General features: G+C 42.2%; 1 protein-coding gene across 5 annotated transcripts in view; it reads left to right on the plus strand.

Annotated features, from left to right (window-relative positions):
• Nucleotides 1–19,387, plus strand: part of LHFPL3 (LHFPL tetraspan subfamily member 3) — a 323,142-nt gene that overhangs the window by 37,365 nt on the left and 266,390 nt on the right. For all 5 annotated transcript variants that reach the window (XM_080392001.1, XM_080392003.1, XM_080392000.1 and 2 more), the window contains exon 1: nucleotides 1–19,387. This exon is cut by the window's left edge and continues 37,365 nt beyond it; it is cut by the window's right edge and continues 13,255 nt beyond it. The gene's annotated coding sequence lies outside the window, so the exon portion shown is untranslated.

Here is a 19,387-nt window from a genome sequence, read left to right on the forward strand (position 1 = left end):
TGGCTTAAGTGCTACTTTGTTTTTTGATTCTTTACACATAGAGAAAGAAAGAAATATGCATTATGCACATACAGAAAAATACTATGCATATACTAAATGGTTATACAGAACTTTTTGAATGGTTCAGATAGTGGAAAACTCCAGAAGAATGACAGCCAAGGGGTTATTTTTTACATTTTAAGAACAACAAAACAATTCTTGCAATTCCTTTTGCACGCCATGGATTGCAGTGGGAGCTGGAGCCAGTTTAGCTGTAAAACAATAAATACCAAGCCTCTCACAAGTATTGACTGGGTATGGGGAGAAGTCCCCTTTGTGCCTCAAATGCCCACTTCTTGTAACAGGAGCTGGCAATGAGAGCTGTTAAGGAAGCTGTTTGGCATTCATAGCTGGGAGGATGGCTTGAGGATGGCTTCCCTATGCAGCACTGATTCACCCAGGATGTGAATCACCCAGGTGGCTGGTTGCCCAGAATGCCAGGTACCCAAAAACTGGTATGCTGCTGGTAAAGTGGCAGTTTTCTGGTGAAAACAGGAGTTTGACACCAAAGTGAAAGATGTGGCAAGTGTGTGTAATGGCAAGGATTTCTGCAGCAGTAAAAGGTCAGTTCCTCTTTCCGAATAATTTCAGGAGAGTTGGAAAAGCTGGTTGCTTCACATAGAGTGTGTATGGCCAAATAATAATTAAAAACCCAAACAAACAATCTTCTTTTTAAGAATTCATGGCTTTCAAGGCCTGTTTCTTTATTTTGGAGTTTTGACTAGTCACATCAGATCATGAATGAAGAATCCAAATGTTGACTCTTTTGTTTGTTGCTCTGAAGTAGAACTCAGAATGTGTTGAGCCCCCATGCAATAGGTAGATGCCCCTCCCTGATTGCAGGGGTCATTGAAACCATCAGCCCAAGAACAACTTCCTTTGCAGCATAGTGTACTTTTTTTCATCTGTTTGTAAAAACACAAGGTAGACTTACGAAACCAGCCTTCTACAACAAAATTGGTGTATACGCAAGGAAGCAAACAGAATGGTGCAGAAGAAAATCAATAGTTGGGCATTCACAATGCAACCAGCTTTTAGCTGACTTGCAAAGGAATAGTTACAGCAACACTGTACAGGATGGTCTGTGGATTCTTTTCAGATTCAGTGGTCTTCCATTCAATAGGCTGAGAAACACTACATTAAAACATGATCAAAGGTCCATTGATGCCACTTAACACTGTTTTGATGGCTTCCACTCTCTATGAAGATGTCCAGCACATACCTGCCAAAGAAGTTTACTGTGTTGGTTGCGTACATAGAGCTCACGGCGAAACATGTTCAGAGCACTAAGCAAACCACCTGCCAGATGTGGCATACTCCATGACTGTTGTTACTCACTTCTCTGTGTCTGCTGGTCTGGAGTCCCAGAGGGTCAGAAAGTCACTGCTGTCACCATGACTAAGTAAGGAAGAAGTGTCCTTGAGATGCTTGAGAGGAGATACAGGGAGGCAGTGGGAGGCTGCTCACTGCCAGCATCAGGCGATTCAAAGTTGACTTGAACTGCTACCCACTTCAGTGGAGGTTTGGCTAAGTATTATTATTTTATCAATTGGCTTTGTAAAATTTTCTATGTTCCTCCTTTCTTGAAGTTCTGTTTGCTTAAAACCAGTTTAAAATCGCCACTCAGATAGGGGAAAGCCTTAGGTTTCCAGATGGAGGCTTGGACTGGAATTACTTCTGTTCACTTGAGAAAGAACCATGAAATTATGACACCCAGCTAACATAGCCCTTTTTAATGCCAAATGCAGCTGGCAAAATGATTTGTCTCTAAAAATACCATGGTTTTATCCTTTGCCAAGCATTTGCAGTATTTTGCTGTCATTTATGTGATACCCATTTATATGCTACCTTTCTTTTTCTAACTTAGACTATTAAAAATGCAAAAAAAAAATTATCTGTGAGCTGCAGAATCTTAGAGTCACCAAATCACCAAATAGCTGGGGTTGGCAAGGACCTCTGGACATCATCTGCTCCAGCCTCCTGTTCAAAAGCAGGGTAGTCTGCTGTGTTCAGCCAAGTTTTGAATATCTCCAAGGACAGAGTCCCCGCAACTTCTGTGGGCAACATGTGCAAGTGCTCAGTCACCCTCAAAGTATACAATTTTGGGGCTTTTTCCAATATCGATACGTGATTTTCTGTGCGCATTGCTTCTTGTTCTGTCACTAGACACCACTGAGAAGAGCTTGACTCCATCTTCTTTGCTCTCCCCCATCAGTATTTATACACATTGATGAGATCCCCCTTAACTCTCTCTTCTCCAGGCTGAACAGTCCCAGTTCTCTCAGCCTTTTCTCATGGGAGAGATGCTCCAGTTCTTTCAGCATCTTTGTGGCCCTTCACTGGACTTGCCCCAGTATGCCCATGTTACTCTTGTATTGAGGAGCCCAGAACCAGGCCCAGCACTCTAGCTGTGTCTCACCAGGACTGAGAGGAAGAGGATCACCCCCTTGACTGCTGGCAATGCTCTGCCTAAAGCAGCCAGGAGACTAGAGAGAATCATGAGAGTCTGAATCAGAAGATGAAGGCATTTTGGGGCACTGTGGCTCTGGATGCACTACTCAAGTTTGGTTTATAAAATGTTTTGACATCCACTGTGGGGCATATTCATATAAACTTCAGAGCGCTCTCTCATGTTAACCCATATTCATGTTTGATCTTGAAGTGTAGTACTTGAATAGTTGATCAGTTTTGCTTATGCTGAAGTAATTTTTCACACAATTAGCTGTAGGGAGACAGTAATAGAGATGGTTCTAATCCTGTTACTTCCCACGGGTAAGATCAGAAGTCAGGCATTTTTAGAAGTTTCTTGACAGGGACACGGTGAAAGTTTTTTTTAAAAAAAGAGTACAATTGACGTCAATGATACAGTACTTCTTGGTAGAAGCAAGAAACATTCAAATTGCTAAAAATATCTTCTTTTTTTTTTTTTTTTTTCCTTTTAAGACCACTGGTAACAGCTATTTATTCTGCTTTGGCTTTCCCTCGAAGTCTTCACAAATGTGTCATTCTGTTTCACCTACAGACTTGAAAGCAGGAAACAGAAAGTCTCATTAGCTGTTTGTATTTTTGAAACTGTAGGCGCTCAAGTCCCGCAGCGCCTGTGCTGGTGAGATGGGTGCAGGTTGCTTTGCTGTAAGTGCTTGCACGCAGCCCAAACCGGCAAAGTCCTTGTGTGCATGGGATGGCTGAGCCCTCCCTGCTTCCTGAGTGGGGCAGGTGACTTCAGATCTGCCTGAACAAACAGCATCACTTTGAGCACAGGCTCTGAGATACAACCATGGCCACAGAGAGCTGCCTTGGCAGAACACCCAGCAGCAGCGCTCATTCTGATTTGGGCCCAGCTGATGGAAATGAAAAATAAGAGAGTCCTCTTACAGCATCACTTGTATTCCCAATACAGCATCAGAAATGGTGACATCTACCTTCTGTATCTGCGATGTGATGATGTCCCACAGGGGAGCTCTAGTAGGCACTTGGTTTCAGAGCACCTGAATTTGCTTCCAGGTTGGCTGAGGCCAGACTTCAGGTGTTCAATGATGGAAGATGTTCAGTCTTACTCAGAACATCAGCTGCATTACCTGGGCTGTTTCTCTGACTCACAGGCATGAAACCATGAAGTAACCCTACTGCAGCCACAACTTGCTGTCTCATATGGCCATTAGCATTCCTTTCAGTGTAAAATTTCTTCGGATTTTCTATTCTATTTCAAAACTCTGTGTATTTACCACAGTGTTAGTGGCAGCCCAGTTTGATTGATCTCATATTTATGGTCCAGAACAAATACCATAAACATAGGGGATAATTTCAGTAAGATGTGGTAAGTTGCGGACTCATTTTCCATCTCCTCCCTGCCATTCCTGAAACTCCATCACAGTTCAAGCATCATGTGCACTACCTTGCAGATTCCACCTTTGCCCTTTTCTTCTAACTTTCTGCCTACTTTCTGCCCACATGCAACCATCTTTTGTTTGGGACCTCTCCCTGTTCTGGCTTGATCACTCTGCAAATGTCACTCTGGAGAAAGTCCTTTCCCAGAACTGTATGGGCTTCTTACTGGACAGGGAGGTAGTTCTGAGAAGATGCTAACACCTCTGCTATCTTCCTATTTGATCCAAAAATTACCGCTGCACACAGTTAATGTCCATGCCTTTCTACAACTGCCAGATACACTCTGTCTGGATGTAAGTGGATTAGTCCATGTGTACTCAGCGTAAACCTGCACATTGTCTTCCAATCGTTAACATCCAATTTTATTACTAATATTACAGAATTAGCGATGTAGTCAATAACTTTTTTAGTATCTCTTTGCTCCCAGCATCATGGTTATCTGATACACTGCAGTGGCTCTCCTCAATATGAATACACAGGCGTTGTTTTGCAGTTTAAAAAGAACATAATGGGCTTCCCCACGTTTTCAGACCTCCTCTTAATAGATAATGAAGGGAGATGGGAACAGAGGAAAGAGAATGAAGGAGAAGTAAGACAGTAAGGAATTAAAAACAGGAGTTCATTCGCTAGTTTGGAAGAGAGTGGAAGGCAGGTATTGGAGGAAGAACTGACAGAGAAATGGAGGTCAGGAAGAGAAAAAGAGAGTAGTAAAAGTGAGTAAAGAGAGTGTTTGGTGGAACAAAAGATAAATTAGAGACCCTGATACATCTTCCTTTTGGAGGAAGAAAGATATGCCCCCAAGAAAGAGAGAGAGCAATAAAGCTTGCAGAAAGTCTGACACAAAAAAAAGGAAGTAGGGGAGCAGAAGTGTTCGTGGGGGAAAAAAGCAATCCAGAAACCAGGGGTACCATCTGTGTTAGAGATGTAGTTCTTGTTAAAGGAGAGCTGTAGATTTTCTGTAACCTAAGCATTTTTAGAAACACTATGGAAGAAAGGGAAATGCTACAGAAGAGAAGAACAGGAAGAAGTGTTGGCCTGTGTGTCTTCAGTAAAGCATCCTTCAGTTAATTGTTTACAGGAAGGTTATTCATCCGCCTTCTGAAAAGGGTTGTTAAATATTTGGGATGCCATTCTTGACCCAGACTCTATGCGTGTTGCTTTTGAATGCTGGAGATTGTACCAGGTGACAGAGCTCCGGCCACCTGTCCCCACATCCTACCTATTCTGTGCTCCTCTGCTGACCTCAGCACTGGGGGCTGCAGGTCATGCTGCCCTCTTCACCTGGAAATGCAAGTTGGTGGCTGAGTCTAATGGTGAGGAAAAATATTTTAGGACATGTCTGGGTCATTTAATGCCAGGAGCCTGTAAGTGAAATAAGCAGGTGTGCAGACAGCTTACTTAATCCAATTGTACCGCTGACGTCCACAGAGGTAATCCATCTGGAGTGCCACTTCCTTGGATAACGGCTGTAGCAGCCCAGCTCACCAAGACAAGCATTTACAGGGAATCCCCAGGGATGAGTGACTGTATCTTTGAATCCCTGCCAGCTTTCACTCACATAAGGTAGAGCACATATGTCTTGTTAATTCAGAAGAAAATACAATTTTGAAATTGCCATAGCACCTGACTCTGTAGCAAATGTGCATGCTGTGTACAAAGGGCCATGTGCACGCAGAATAAAAATCAGGGTCCACAGAAGCAGAACACAACACCAGATCTTCTGATTTTGCAGTGGGTACTGATTTTTACAAAGTATTAGGTCAGAGGAAGCTCGTTGCTGCAGTTATAGCTGCAGTGTGTAGTACATAAGTGTGCCATCTGCAGCTTAAAGATAGCTTATAGTCACTTGTTTCAGTGTTGGAATGGGTTTTTGGTTTGGCTGCTTGCAGTCCTCCCCAAAGCGAAAGATGGAATGGAATTGCCAAAAGCGAGCAAAATACTTCAACTAACGGAAGATGGAAAAGTTTAACTGGGCAGTTAAGCCTAATGAATGCTACCAAAGATTTCTGGCACTGAGAGGTCTTCTGCTGTGGGAGCAGGTGCTATCAGCTGATAGGGGGATTGCAGCCGGAATGTGAGCTTTATCTGCAGAAGCATGTTGACACTTAGTGGATCACACTGCACTTTGCCTGTGTGCCCTGTCTCCACTGTGTCAAGGGATGAGGGACCAGTTCATCTCCCTTTACCTATTATCAGACGCTGCCAAACACAGAAGAGCACCAAGATGTGACTCCAAGCAAGCCACCTTACTAGTGAGTTTGTGTTACTGCCGCATCCTAACTAAATTATCCAGCACCTCCAGGACAACAGGGGAAGTATTCTTACATCCTTCCAGCTTCCTGATGTAGCACCGCATCCCAACACAGCCTATTCTGGGTACGAGAACTTCACTGTGAGACTTTTCTCAGGCTGGTCAAAGGGCATTTCCACCAGCTAACAGGCCTTCCTGGCACTATGTAATGCTCCAGCTGGAAGTGCACCATTTTTCATTATTTATACAGTAATACGGTTGGTTTTCTATTAGTCTGAATTCCATACTGATGACTCAAGTGCCATACTCAAATCTGCTTTTGTCCCTCACAAAATTTTGGTCTTCTCTGAAAGTGACTGCTTCATACAGAGGACATTTAATTCTCCTTTTCAGTTGCATTAGCATGGTACAAAGTGGTTGTTGCAGATCAAAAAATGTAGTCTCTTTCTCATGTCCTTCCACGTGGACAGATTGCTTATCATAGTATCTATTATCACCTCCACTTCTCATTACCACTTGCTGACAGTAGCCGGTTTGAAATCTTCTTCAGGTAAGTCTGTTCCCTCTCCCACACTAATCTCACTGCAAGGTGGGATGGGTTTGCTTCCCTGAGTTCATCACCCAGAAAGAAACGGTACATTTGGCAAGAGGAACCCCCATAGTCATACTCTTGTCTCATCCATCCATCACCTTTCTAAATCATCTCTTCCCACATCTTAAGAAAAGCCTACCATTCTGGAGTCCCCTCACCTGGAAACTGGTCTTTACCCTCCTAGTTGCTGCATTTTGCACAATTTCCCATTAATCTGCCTCCTAATAAACCACTTGCGCTGGTTCCCTGTTGTGCATCTGTACACACTTCCACCTTCTGCCTGGTCTATTGCAAGTCCTATCAGTATAGTTTTGTTCCTCTCTCAAAAGACCTCTCTTGACTTCCTATCATCTGCAAAACCACCCTAAGCATCCCAAAGTCCCTTAACGGGGCTAATGGGTGGTCTCTGCATATTGCTAGTTATTCCCACTGACCTCCATGTGGTGGCTCTCCTTAGTCCTCAGACCAGCCTGAACCTGAACCAAGTAACCTTGGATCTTCTTTTCCCATTACAGGGTTCACTGCTGCTGTCACACCAGCTACAAACAGTCATTTTGCAGGCTATTATATACCTCCTTTATTAACACATCATCTCTTTCAAAATTGCAGCCAAAGTCCTCCACTCTATCTTGCTTACAGCCTTGCAGGCTGTGCCCCACACCCTGCCTTCCTCCTACCAAAGCGTCCCCTAGTTTATGGCCCCCTATCTCCTCTGATTTTATACTGCTACATTTTACATTTTCCCTTGCTGCAATTATTGTGCTTCCTAAGGTTTTGTATGCATGACACCTTATAAAAATAAATGGAACCTCTGCTCTTTTTACTGTTTTCTAGCCACAGGGGAAAGTAATTCATTTGTTTGAGGAAAGGGGTGTGGAGAAGGCGCCAGCACTAGGTCAAAACTACTCAAACCTAAAACAGATTACACTTCACTGAAAGGCAGAGAGATCAAAATGTTTCTTCAAGCACTTTTCCAGACATATGGAGATTAAAGTTAGAAATAAAATTGGTTTGTATATATTTCCCTTCAGCTTGTGTCACTTTATCAAAGATAGTAATTTTCAAAAATGTCTCAGTAATAAATCAGAAATAAAACTTTGGAGAAACCAATGAATCTTCACTTATTTTTCAAAGATGCTTTTAACTGGATCGCATCCCACAGATATGCATGGCCTTTCTCTGCATGGATATTTATTACTGCTTCACCTGCCTCACATGCCTTTTAATAAACATATTAAAGTGTCAGCTAGACTCATTCCATCTCCCCTAAGAAGTAATTTTGCATCCTTCACTTAAAAACTAGATTTGAAACATCCCCAAGCAATTATTCCTCAGTGAATCACAACAGACAGCTTGGTATTGTTAGAGACAGAGTGCCTAAGGGTACTACTCTTTCCTTTTCCTCAGGAACCAGCACAACAGCAATGGCACACACCCCACCTCCAGCCCCTCCACTCTGTATGCCTCAAGCCAAAAAAATTCTTCGTTTACAGTCATGATCACAAAATGTGTAAAAATGCATTTCAAAGGGCAGTTATATAAGAGCGCAGGTAAGTATGAAGATAGTTAAGAGCCAAAGCTACACAATTTTTTACTCCGAATCTTACAGCATTTTATTTCTTGAAAAATAAATTATTTATGACATCTTTCCACATCAGTTCCTCATAATGTAATCCTTCTAGGAGGCATGACATCAATGTTGCTCTCCTCTCTCACAGCGGGAATTGTGAGCAACTTCATTTGTAGTTTGTATTAATTACAGAAGATGGCAGTACTAAAAGTAATTATGATGCATGGCTGATTGGAAGATTACTTCATCTTTTATTCTGTCTCAGTCTGGCTTTACAGAGGCTGTAGCACACCAAAGCCAAACTGGGCTTTGAGGCAGAAAAATTATGAGCTCTGGGCCAAAGCAACATTTCAGTAACTTCAGGTGAATTAAAAGGTTTGGGTTGTATTCAACACGAATAGGAATGATTCCTTGTATTATTTAATTATGCTAAATATTATTAGAAATACTGTTTCTATTAGTTCTACATTTCCTTCAACTTTCTACAATAAAATACTTTTGGAGTGCTGCAGAGTGCTGGGAATTACAAAGGGGATATCCATCCATTGGCACTGGAGACTCTGTTCATTGTGGAGAAGGTGTGGGGGCATCGTCCCACCATACCCAAAAGGTGTGGGATCATCCGTGTGGATTTGAAGATCTGGGTACTCAGGAGGTGAAGTCCTCTCTTTCTCCCGCCACTTCATTCCCTTTTCTTTGTGGGGCACTGAGTACTGCAGACTAAGGAGTGGAGGAGAAGACATGTAAGCAGATGTCCTTGGGCTTCTGGGTGAACATCCCAGCAGGAATCCATGGGCTCCTTTGTCCATGCCCTTCTGGGAGCCACTCAGGTGGCTGCTGCAGCTTGCAGAAGAGCACGCTGTGACTGTGATGGGTGGCTGTGCTGGGTGACTGCTCACTTCTGGGAACTACAACTGGTTTTAAGGTTTTAAGGAGCCTTCCTAACCTGCAGCACGACCATGGCAGTGATAGGAAATCTTCAGAAGGGACAGTTCTGAAGGTTACAGTCTGCAACATTATCCAGTGCATTTTCTTTTAATTATTAGCTTTTCTAAATCCAGACAAAATCCAGAAGATGGTTTATTACGAGAGGATATTTTTTTCTATTCAACCCTCCATATAAAGGTGAACAAATAATTGACTTCTGGGGATCATAAGACCATTCTTGCAAGTAGCTGGGAAAATTACTATCTGCATTTCTGTTCAGAACTTTTAAGATGCAAATTCTATTGCAAGCACACAAAGCTTCAGTAATGAGACTGATGCAAAACGCTGTGAAAACCTGATCTACCAAAATCAGGGTTTAGGCTCTTTTAATGTCCAAGGAATAAATCAAAGAATTTGAACTGCTTGCATGATTTCATTATTAGTTGTTTCTGGAATTAATTATTTATTTCTTTAATGCAGAGATTCGATTCTGAGATGAAGACAAAAATCTAGTTTCGCTACTCATTTCCATGAGAGTTAATAGCCCAGTGACTTCAAAAGGAACAGCATATAGCTCACCAAGCCTGAATTTGGTTCACATAATATAAAATGAAATATGCTTATGCAAAACAAAATCGCATAAAAGTCTTAAAGGATGAAATCTCACAGTCATGGAACCCACAACAGAAGCAAAAACTGAACAGGAGAAATTCCAACTCTGCTACCACAAGATTTCACCATTTTTTTAAAGAAGTGTGTGTAAAGTGATTTATTTCTTTATGCGGGTTGTTTCTTTACCTAAACCTCCCCAGTCTTCAGTGATAATCCTGCTGCAAATAACACAAGTGAGGGCGTGCAGATAATATTGAAAATGCTGCAGAAATGGAAAGGATTTTCCTCTGAACAGACCTCAAGTCCTCCATTTAATTTTTGCTAATACTGCTTTTATAAAATTATTTTCCATAACTTCAAAGTTAATTCCAAAAGGAATTGAGGATGGCAAAACCTACTTAAAGAACAAAGTGGGAAAGCCTACTTTACATTAACCTGCAAATTCAGACAGACAACAGAAGAAACAACCTTGAAGATCCACTTATGCGCATGCATTATACACACATGTAGCCCTCACTTTGGCTCCATGCTCCCCACTGAATAACCTGGCTTCCAAGAATGAAAAATGTGACAATAAGTACAAAGAGAGGAAAGGAGGGAAATTCCATGAAATATTACTGGGGTGAGTATGTCCACCTTTGCTAGGCAGATTCTGTTCCTTCCTGAATCCGTGCCTTTGTGCCACATAAGTGCGAGCTGAGAATTCAAAACTGACTTAAAGCTAGTTTAATTAAATCCTGGGCCTGTCAATCTGTCTTGTCTTCAATAAATTACATCGGGATATTTTTAATCAAGGCAAAGCCAGAGCAGATCAGCCCACAGGATCAGAAACCCGGCTATGCCCTGTTCATCATTGCCCGGCTCTGGTTGATTAAGAGTATTTTGAAAAGTATCTTGCCTGCGTGGCACCACAAAGCATCCAACAACCTTAACAGGACTGCAGTTTTGCAAAATGAGGACAAGATCATGATCAGTGAAGGGCAGTTTGCAAGAAACTTTCCCTTTTCATCATCCCTTCCTCACAGCTGCCTTCAGTTGCAGTCCTCTTGCCTACCTCCAGCAGGCACGAAATCATGCTCCAGAATGCTTGGGATCATTGCTGTGAAGCTGCACGGGGCCTGCTTAAGCACCTCATCCTCCTAGATTTGCACCAACGCAGCATTATTCTATCCTTCTTCCAGCATACACGACAGTTCCTTTATACACCTACTGAGCATCAGACAAGCGCAAGGTACACCCCATATATTTGTCCCAGCCATCTAATTATCTTACTGATGCTGTTCAAAGCAGAATCTGTTATAGACCAGATCCTACCAAGCACTGCTTCTACTTCTGTTAACATTGGTCCCAAAGCTTCAGTGGTTGTTGGTCTCATACAGCCCTCATGCTCCTGACTACACTCACACATGCCATATTCAGCCCTTGCTAGGATATGGAGCGGGAACTTGACAGTGAAACGATCTGTAGGGCATTGCTCATTGATGCATCCCATCTCCAGCGATACAGAGGAGGCAGGAGATCTGAAGCCCCAGGATGCAAATTTAAAAAGGCAAATACAAAAGGTACTTGTGCTGTGGCAGTACCTGGGGAGGTGCTGGCATGCACACTTGGAGTGCTGTGCGGTGTGAGTGACTTGCGCGCCAGTCAGTCCTACTTCAACCAGTGGTAAAATAAGAAAAAACTGTAAAACAGAGGTGTGTCGTCTTTCCTTATTAAAGAGTAGGTCACAAGTGTTGCTCTGTGGCTTGGGAAAATGCTATGAACTTTTTGTTCATTTTTGTGTGATTTAGCTACTTTGAGATGACATTCAGTAGGGACGGTGACAGCAGTGGGAATATAACATACGAATTATTTCCTTTATTACAGGCAGCAACAAGTTCCTGTGAAAAGTATGAGGGAGTGTTCAAGGTTTTATCAGAGAAATTGGCTAGCTCTCTCTTTCACTAGTAAGAAATCCAGGACAAAAAATAATTTACAATTAACACTATTTTAGTGCCTTTTATTGAATTACATCGGAGCACTCTGCAAAGTGGTCAGCAGCCAAAGAAGTTGAGCTGCTTTGTGTTCACGTTTACAAGGTCATTCAGTCTGGGCAAATCCGGAACAGGATCCCAGTAACTCTGATCCCTGGGTTCTGCTCCAAGCCTATGGAGTTCAGATTCATCAGGGTAAGTAGTGCAGTATCAGTTAACAAAATCATTAACCATCAAGAGGACTTCTGTATATACTAACAAGAGAAAAAGGCCAGTCTTGGCTGTTTTTTCATTACCTATTTACTATTCACAAGACCAGACAATTAATTCTACTTTGTTTGGGTATGGTGATGTTACAGTTCAGATACCAACAAGCCTCTCCTATAACTCATTTTGTACATTACCTTTTTACTATAATGTGTACCCTGTTCCAGTCCTACTGAAAAATAGTCTTAATCCCATACTTGTTTAAAACCCTTATCTACATTGACTTTATTGATCTAGTTCTTAACTTGAAAATACTCTCACTATGTCCCCTTGAAGCCTCTTTAATAGAAAGAAACACAGCTCCTTTAACTTTTCTTTATGTCCGGTTTTGCAGAGCTAGTGCAATCTTTGTTGACCTAGCCTGTACCCACCACAAAGTAATAATGAACTGTCAGTGTGTGCAGGGACTGATGTAGTGCTCAGTATTTGAAATAGTGCTTCACAAGTGTCTTATCCAGAAAAAGGATCGCCTTTTTATAGTTTGTCTTTTATTGGTACATTAGTTGTATTTTTCTTTCTGAAGCATTAGTGGGCATGAAAATTCCAATATTGTTTTCATACAAGCTCCCGGTCTTATTTGATTGTTTCATTTAGCACCAATTTCTTGGGCTGTTTCCTCAATCTTGGACTAATTATTTTACAGAATTCTACACTGAATTTCCTTTACCATCTGCTGGTCTAATCAACCTAATGATCCATGTCCTCTGGAAGCAGATTGCATTATTCCTCATTATTTGCTCTGCTTCTGACTTTACCATCACTCACTCTGCAGACTGAGGACTTGGCTGCAGTTCCTGGCTGCTGCTGAGGGCAGTGACAGCACAACTTTAAGCAGATGTTACATAAGGTTACCTCCAGAGGTATTAGTATCATCTCCTATGACAATTCAGAGTAGCCTAAAAACTACCAGAAATGAAAGCAGGCCCTGATGATCCCCACAGCTACAATCACTTAAATCAATGGATTCCACAAAATCATGGGGATTGGTGTTTCATAGCCATGCTCCAAACGGCGCCTGAGGAGGGGGAATAACACGGAAGCCCACTTAGTGCCTATATGCTACCAAAGATTTCTCCTACCAAGATTGACTTAATGGAAATTTTATACTATCTTCAAGGTGTAAAGCAGTTGAAGTGCTTGTCAAGATCAAGCCCTTGTTTTGACATACTTCTTCTGATTGTTTTGGTGTAGAATTGTTGAGTATGAATCAGGGCCCTTAAAAGTGACTCAGAGCTACTCCAACTGTAAAGCTGGTGAAGCAGTAAATAATTGTTCAGGATCAGAATGTCAGTTTTTTTCAGTTTTAAAAGCATATAGCTTCTGCATTAAACAGAAATAAGCTGGAGTTCCAGCAACACTTGTGTTGCTGGTGTTTATAGACTCAGATCTAGGGTCTAACACAGCCACTCATCCTCACTACTGCTTCTGCGGAGGCAGTTCCAGAGAACACATTAACTGTCAGACTCCTGACTGAATTAGCAAACCTATTGAATAGGAAAAGTACTTTTTCTTACAAGCTGAACACTTCTCTGCTCAGGTATAGAAGTCACTGAAAGTATTCATAATGTCTGCAGGGTAAAAGTCTACAGTAAAGTTTCTGTGAGGTTGGTGTTAGTCACTGGAATGAATTTCTTTAGAAAGGTACTTGGATTTCCATGTATTTCTGAAAAGAGATACCTGCTTTGGCTTCTTCTGCAGCAACAAACATCATGGGATCTATATTTGGTTTCCTACAAATAGGTTGTAAAATATCCTATGGTATCAGAAACATGAGGGCAAACACTAGTTGAGACTTTTAGAAGACCTTTCTGAGATGGCAGTGGGAGGTGAAACTATATTCTCTAGGCGATGTTCAATAGTCCACAACACCTAGGTGTGGGCAACTGGACCCCAAATATAGTTTCAGTGTACGTACCAAAACCTTCTCTAATATTACGTAAAGATACTTTGCAGACTATCTGTGGTGGTCGAATCCCCTAAAAATGGTGAACACTGCCTAAGAAGGGTAAAGCAGTGGCGAGAGATGTTCTGAATGGTGAACTGGTTATCTCTACAACAAATATGTCAGGTGTTATTTTTGCAAAAAGCCAGTGAAGCTTCACAGACTGCAAGCCTACCCAGGGCATTGCACAATTAACACTTTCTTATCAGCTATGATTTATAAGATCTTTTAACATGAAAGATATCCATTGCACATCCAGCTGCCTGGGGGGGTAAAGCACAGATAAGGAATCAATGTTGCAAGGAGACTGCAGAGAGAGGCATCCTGGTCCCAGATGAGCCTGACTATGTTTGCATTCTCACAGAGAAGAGCTAATCAAAGCTGTGACATGGTTAAGTTCCCCTAAATTAGAAGATAAGGAGGAAGGGGAACTGAAGTCCCCAGGAAATTATTTGATACTTCATTTGCACTCAAGAGGCAACCCAACAACTGTCACTGTCACTGGGGGGACAGAAATGCAAGAGAGATGCTGATTCCTTAGGATAACTCTGAAGGAGCTGAGCACTGCTGATTTGCTTCCTTGGCTTCTGTGCCCCAGAGAAATCTCACAGTGACAAGTAGACTGGAAGTTGCTTTTATTGTTTGTTGTTTCCCTTCCAGAACTTGGTTTGTAATGAGGAATTTAACCTTCGCTTTTCCACATAGCTTGTTTCAACAGAAAACTTCCTGAGCTTCTCAAGTTGAGGTGAATCCAGCAAATCTGTAGTGCATGCATTGCTTCAGAGGAGATGAATTCAGGGAGAGCTCACCTTGCAGGCACCTGCTGAAGGGGAGCAGGTCTGGCAATTACAAAAAATGTGACGTTTTGCTCACCGTCTGGAAAGTTTGGGTTTGCGGGCTTGCAGCAGCATGTGCCGCAATGAGGTGAGAACCACCACTGGCAGGTGTTCTCAGTGAGCAATACGAAGGGAAACCATGGCACCGTGGTCCTGAAGATTATTTAATACAAATAAATCTAACAATGTCATTTCAAATGTTCAAGCACATATAAGTGTGCATTAAAAATTAAGATGCATTTGAAGGAGGCTGCATTCTTTGGGAAAGAGTATGTGAACCTCAAGCCATTACAAAACAGGGTGGGAGTTACTTGACCTGCATAGTTCAGGCCAGATCTCCTTGAATGAAAAGAGAACTTGAGAGAACATTTTCTAGAATGACCTCAATTCATTATCTGCAGGGTTCCTTGCATGTGGGAATCACAAGAGCAACTCTCAAATTCTGCCACTGCTTTTAAGAGCTTATATGTTGCTGGAATTTATCTGACTTCAGTTTCTAGCCAGTGAATCATCATCTGCATTTGTCTAATGGTAAGAAGACATTTATTACCAAGTTTATTTTGTGAATATATGTGTGGATTGATTGAGTCCTCTTGTAGCCTCATCTTTGCTAATCAGATGGTTTTGGAATGCGGGGTCTTTCAGGTTAAAGCATGTTTTCTCCTTTCACTGCTGTTCTGATCTTTATGTGAACCATTTGTAATTAATTAATATTCTCCATTACCTGGGGTACTAGTGTTACACATACCAGTTGCATGACCTCCAAATACTCTTCACTTGATTTTTTTCTGCATGTGCATCCCAAAATCACATCTATAGAGATGTTTTCCATCATTCCTATGTGATTTAGATTATTTATAACTTAAATTTGTAAAATGAAATGTTGTATAGTACTAAATTGAGTATCATATAGATGCAACTGTAATTTTTTTTTTTTCAGACGTGTTGAAGGCTGGTCCGACTCCCGTAAGAAATTGTTACATGGACTTAATGCTTTGTCTGTCTCAAGAACATCTAACCACTACATTATTATAATGTACAGTTCTCTGAGTAGGACTTTTAAAGACCATGGTCTCTGTCCCTGGAAGTGATCCTAGGAAAATGGCTTTATGGAGAATTAGTTTCTTTTGTTGGCATAATACAGTTAATGCTGCTAGTCCTACAAATCTAATATAGTGACATTACTCTTCTTCTTTCATATTTTAATGCCTTCAAGGTTTTCATTCAATTTTACCTTGGGATGAAATTTTGCAAATGTAAAAAAAAAAGAGCTTCTATTTCTTATTTGTCCAGACAGATAGGAAATTTTATGACAGCCATGGGGGGGGAGATGCCACTCCCTTTTGTCTCTGGTGTTAAGGCATATGACAAGAATAGGTAAGGATTCAAATGCTCAGGTGGTTTAGAGCTGTTATGATGGAAACCACTCAAAAAAATTGGTCCCATACAAAATGCAAAATTAAAATACTGACCCTTGAGTGTATATTTGCCATATAGAAAGAAGCAATGTTTAGAGACTGAGCCAGTCTGCAAAAATGCATCTGTTGGACACTTTCAGTAGTGTTTAAGAGACTTGTCATTATCATACTAAACAACTATTAGCCTGTTCAGTGACAGACTATCATGTTGAGATTGTGAGAAGCATGCGGAAGGGTTGAATGTGCAAGTTCTTCAGCAAAGACAGGCAGTTCTGCTAGTGATGGCAGCTCCTGTCCCCCCTGTCCTGGACAGATTACAGCTCCTGTGAGGTGCTAACTACCCTGCGCTCATATCACAATTAACCTGCACGCTCACAGACACATAGTGCTTGCAGACAGTCAAGGGAAGCATCTAGACAGCCACTTACTGAGAACCAGAGTTACACCAACTTCCCATGCATATGGGCTCTGGAAAAGCAGGGAAAATTCATGCAGTGATGCACATCTAAGAAGGCTGCAGAGAATGAACTGAACTCCTGCTTGGAAGCTGCTCCCTGCTTTTGTATCAATGAGGCTTTTTAAACATACAGCTGAGTTTGATCAAGCGCTTCAAAGTTCAGAGGAGTCACTGTCAACGTGCTGGAGTTGTACCTGAGTGGTGCCAAGAACCTAGTCTAATGTCCACAGCCATTCCAGCATTGTTCTTCTTTCCCATCAGGAAGAAATGCATCACTTCAGAAGAAAATGGGCTTTTTCACTCTATACTTGCTATAGACTTGAATTTATTTCTGACTAGCAAATATTATCATGTTTCGCTTTCATGTGATATGGAGGAACTAAGAACAGTCTCTTTTTTTGGGCCATTTGTCTAAGCATATCTTTGAACAGCTGCAGCAGGTATTTTCTCTTCTTTTGGACTCTTACAAAGGAGTTTTTAGGGTTTTACTTTGCTTTGATATAGAAATGTATTAAAATTGAAATAAAAAGCCTGCAACAATTTTGTTTCAGGAGTCACACTGTACAAAACAAGTAAGGAGTAACCAGAGGAGATTCAGTAACCTTCTCACGCAAAATGAAATATTTAAACATCATCTCACTCAGGGAACAAGGACATACTTCACACTGAGAAAAGAAGATCTAACCACTGAATTCCTGTAGGAAGCGTTTCAACCTCTGCTTGACGGCCAAATAATATCATACACTGTCCATGTAAAAGAGCAAAGAAGAGGCAGCTGACAAAAAGACTGTAAGGAAATCTCTCTGCAGGCAGATCTCTATGTGATATTCCCTGCTCTGCTTCTCTGGACAACAGCAAAAAAAACCAAAAAACCCAAGGGTGGGGGGAAACATTCTGGTCAACTAAATTTTTCTTGGATTCAGGGATTCATATATGCAAAATCCAGCTCAGCAGATCTGCATGCTCCTAAACACAACTTCTGTGGGCAGCATCAGACCTATGTCATGCTCCAGGAGCTAACAGCACATGAGCTACTGAGTCCTGGAGTGACCAGAGTTCTGCAAGCTTGAGGCAACCACATGTGGGCTTTTGAGTAAGGCAAATGGCCCACATTTGGTGGGGCAGCAGCTGTGTCTTAGGAGCTGTAAGCAGGATGTTTAGCATGGTGAAGACTGGGTTCCACCAGTAGATTTCTGCTTTCTCCTGAAAGGTAAATGCTAGATAAATCACAACCTGATGAGGCTGGACTGTCATCTGCTGGTAACCACTGGACCATGGGCTGTTTCTGAGGTGTCTGCAAAAAGTGACAGAGAAAAGTGAGTCTATGATCGGTATATTAAAACTTGCGACACCAGCTTTGTACCTTCCCTGGGAAAAGTTTATGGGTCTGCAAGGTGGAAAAGGCCAGGACTCTGTGCATGGCTCTGCTTGGAGCATGGTGGCTTTCTGCTGCAGCACTACCCAGAACACCACCTCAGAAGCGTGCTTCGTTCACCCTGCACAGGCAGTCAAGGGTAAGGATTTCCCAGTATGAGGCAATTCAAGAGCTGGAGGAAAAACATGAGAGCAATAAGGGAATCAGACAATTCTCCAGGTGGCAAGGAAAATGTAACTATTGAGCAGTTAGGTAGGTTCAAAGGCACAGCTTACTCCTTCCCCTGTGTACCTAAGGGACAGCTTAAGTTCTGCTTATTATGAGAAGCCTGCAGCCTCCCTGTCCTCCCCCAGCTTGCCAACTGCTGTTTCCTAGGATGGTGCCACTGTCGCTGTCACTTACTGGCTGCCACTGAGGCAGCACAGGATGTGCCACTACGACTGAGGGTGGGAAGTCACGAAAGTGCTTGTTGAGACCAACTGTGTCCTGGGGTGAGGACACCCACTTTTCAGGCAACGCTTTTGCTGAGCATCCAGATGGCTGGGAGGAAGTTTGGTAGCAGGAAAAGGATATAGAACAGAAAGTGCAGCCCTGGAAAAGAGTAAAAATATCCTAGAACAAGGAAAAGCAAATATGCAGGCAAGGACACCAACCTCAAAAAAAGAGCAAAACCCAGAAGAGTAGGCTCTGGCTGCCCTGCAATGCACACCACTGAATACGGAAGAGGGACGACAATCTGCAATGAAGCTGTCAGCTGGGTCAGGTTTGCCAAACAGAAGGGATGAGGTGTTACCTAGGGCAACAAAACATCCGTAACTGCTTATGAAAGTGGTTGCATCTTTGCAGCAGGTCTGACAGTCTGCCTGAAGCAATGGCCATCTCTGGCCCTGCAGCTGTGGAGGGCAGGCTGCGGCCGCCAGTGTGGCTCATCAGCCCCAAAGGTAGGGACAGAGCTGAGAGCACAGCAGCACTCAGCACTGCTGCCCTTTGAACCAGCTCAGAGGAGCCAGGATGTATTAGATAAACACCTCCATCCACTTTAAGCAAAAGAATTTATTCATGAATGTCTCAAGAGAAAGGAAGGCACACCCTCTTCACCTACATAAATGTAGCTGATGTAACGGTTTGCAAAGGATTCGTAACGCACAGGTTAGCAAACAACCTTTTTCAAACTCCTGCAGAAGTGGGCAAATGGTTGTATTCAGACTCCTGCAGAGAACATTGGCACCCCAGGCACTGT

This window comes from Falco punctatus, assembly GCF_963210335.1.
Source record: "Falco punctatus genome assembly, chromosome: 6".
Taxonomy (NCBI): domain Eukaryota; kingdom Metazoa; phylum Chordata; class Aves; order Falconiformes; family Falconidae; genus Falco; species Falco punctatus.